The sequence below is a fragment of the Gorilla gorilla genome, chromosome Y (genome assembly GCF_029281585.2).
Source record: "Gorilla gorilla gorilla isolate KB3781 chromosome Y, NHGRI_mGorGor1-v2.1_pri, whole genome shotgun sequence".
Classification (NCBI taxonomy): domain Eukaryota; kingdom Metazoa; phylum Chordata; class Mammalia; order Primates; family Hominidae; genus Gorilla; species Gorilla gorilla.
Genome location: NC_073248.2, coordinates 46,069,561 through 46,072,832, shown reverse-complemented (window position 1 = coordinate 46,072,832; position 3,272 = coordinate 46,069,561). Strand labels below are relative to the sequence as shown.

The 3,272-nt window shown below is 35.6% G+C and overlaps 1 pseudogene; it reads right to left on the bottom strand.

The window, feature by feature from the left end:
* Positions 1-945: 945 nt before the first annotated feature.
* Positions 946-2,179, bottom strand: LOC129530251 (putative vomeronasal receptor-like protein 4; annotated as a pseudogene).
* Between the last annotated feature and the right edge of the window lie 1,093 nt (positions 2,180-3,272).

Sequence of the window (3,272 nt, the reverse complement as noted above, 5' to 3'; positions counted from 1 at the left end):
AAATGGATAAGACAACATGGTATGTAAACATAATGAAATACTATTTGGCCACAAATATATGGCATAATAAAATAAATGGCAGAATAAAATTCTGCCATTTAAGACAACATAGATGAACCTGAAGGACATTATGTTAAGTGAAATAAGCCAGACATAGAGAGACAAATAACACAGGAATTTATTAAATGTGGAATCTAAACAAGCTTATCTCTTAGAAGTAGAGAGTAGAATGGTGGTTACCAGAGCCTGCGGTGGTTAGTGGGGAGGACAGGATGGAAAGATGTTGGTCAAAGGAAACATAATTATTATTAGATAGAAGCAATATATTTTACAAGATCTGTTATGCAGCATGGCAGCCATACTTAATTATGATATATTGCAGTCCTGAAAAATGAAAAGGTAGTTGATGTTAAGTGTTGTCACCACAAAAAACAATAACTTTTAGATCATGCATTTGTTAATTAGCTAGATTTAATCATTTTATAATCTATATGTAATTCAAAACATACATAATAAACTTACACAATGTTATTTTCAATTAAAAACAAATTTTAAAATTATGCTTAAAAAATTTTTTATTCAAGCTAGAATTTGAATATAGCTAAATATCTTCAATAAATAAGAAAAATTAAAATAATTTCAAAAATTAAAACTAAGAGATTTGCTTGCCAATAGGAGCCGCGTAAGAGTGTACTCAAGAAGAAAATAACATTTTCCTGTATAAAGGTAAAATTAAAATGAAGGGGTGAGAGACAGATCTTGAGAATACAAAATCATAGTGGACATTGAACTGAGGAAAGCACACAGTTCTTGGCACCAAAAAATTAAAAGATATTGAGATATTATAAAAGTACAATTCACATGTTTTATTTAAATCAGAAAGAAAATTATGTGCTTTTTGTATAATTTAATTGATTACAAAGAAATAATTTTTAGAAAATTTTATCACCAACTTGTTAAAAATAGATGGCACTTCCATTGCAACTTTTGCAGAATATTGATGATTCTTTTATCAGATCTGATTAGCACCAGAGGACTGACAGTGGCATAGGCATTGACCACAAACTTGTGGACACCATAGGTGACAGGGCCAATTACCCATAACAGCATTGTGGATGATGAGAGGATGAAGTCCACTGAGTACATCAGCACAAAGAAATTCACCAGCATCAGGATGGTCTTGGTGGCCATTTTCACTAGAGAGGTCCTTAATATAAGGCTGCTGCTGTGAAAGTGCTGGGAGTGCCTCTGATGCCTGGACAAAAGAATGACCATGTATATACTTGAGAGCAGCATGACTCCTATGAAGAAGGCATCTCTGGATAATGACAGCATAAGAAATAGCGCCCTGATGAGGACATTCATTGGGAAAAATGTGCAATATTTGCTGATATTCAAAATCATCTGGGTCATTGGAATAACCTACAGTGTAGATTATCATGTCACTACTGAAAGACAAATTGCTAAACCAAAAAACGAATAAGCGCAGGATATCGTATTTTGTGAATTTATGTTTAAATCTCACCAACCAGGAGGTGCTGGGGCTGATGGTAATGGCCTGGAGCATGCTCAGGAGGCAGGTGGTGCAGATTGAGAGGCCCCTCATCACCTTGTGCAAATAGAAGAAAGCTTTAGGCCGGGTGCAGTGGCTCACGCCTGTAATCCCAGCACTTTGGGAGGCCGAGGCGGGTCGATCACGGGGTCAGGAGATCGAGACCATCCTGGCTAACACGTTGAAACCCTGTCTCTACTAAAAAATACAAAAAAAAATTAGCCGGGCGTTGTGGCAGGCGCCTGTAGTCCCAGCCACATGGAGGCTGAGGCAGGAGAATGGCGTGAACCCGGGAGGTGGAGCTTGCAGTGAGCTGAGGTCGTGCCACTGCACTCCAGCCTGGGCAACAGAGTGAGACTCCGTCTCCAAAAAAAAAAAAAAGAAAAAGAAAGCTTTACATCTAAAGTTATTCTGAAAATTCAGTGACTCAAACATGTCTGGAGACAAAAACTCCATTGCAGTGAAGAGCATTACTAGGTGGACAAAGGCCAAATGACAGGTGACCAGGTCATGGGTCTTAGGCCTGTGATCCTGAAAGAATGTAAAAATGTGGAAGAAAATATGGAAGATGTTGGCTGAGATTCTAACGCTAGCTTGACAATTAAAGGCATTTTTAAAAGATAACATAAGTGAAAACTGTGTTCATCCTAATGGCATAGAAGAAACATATTTTGTAGATCTGAAAAAAAATGACTTCATATCATCAATGTTCTTTCTTCAGTGTTTGAAATTATTACCATCATTATTATTTTTATTTTACTCACTTATTCTTGATTAACCTAGACGCTAAATTCTTGATAATGTACCCCCTGCACTCTTTTTTAAGCCAAATAATTATATATATATATAATTATTACTCTCTCTATATAATGAATACATTTACAATCATGCCTGTATAGGGTGCACACTATCTATATTCCTAATGCCCTTTGCCCTCCATCTTTAGAAATCAATTTTTGTTATTTTGTGTTCTCTCATTTTATTTTTAGCACCCAATTCAGTGACAGGCATATAAAATGAATCACATTTGCACAGTTGAATTGAATAAAATGTATGCTAAAGTGGAAAGACTCACTAAAGCAAACAATTAAAAATATATCCAATTGAGTCTTTCTCATGATCTATCACTTTGATACGGTTTATTCTTCACTCTTCCATGGTTTTTGATGCTTATGATTCTACTGGGCCCACCATGATAATTCATAATAGTCTTCTTATTTTTCATCAGCATATCAGCAATTTTGATCCCATTTGCAACCTTGTATTCTCTTTGCCATGAATTGTAATGTATTTCCAGTATCTAAGAACTTGGATGTAAATATCTTTTTTAGGGAGTGGGGAACATTATTCTGTTTATCCAAACCCTAATTAACTGTATGTCTTAGAAATGGTCCTGGTGCTTTCCCAGTTTAGTTCACATCCCAGAGACTTATCATGTGAACTCTCTTCATCTCAGAACAAAATTTTTAATATTTGCCTCTCAGTTATCAACAAGATAAACACTACTTTTAATAATTTTATTTCAACCAAGAGGCTGCATTAAAATAGTCACATGGTTCTTTTTCCTGAGACTTTACTTGATACAGGAATGTCAGTCTCCAATGAGAAAGATAATGCCTCTCAAGTTTTCTTGGGATATCCTCAATACCATAATACCTTGTAAAATTTTGCAGAACAATTTTGCAGTTGCCATTTCATGTTATTTGGCCAGGATTCAGGT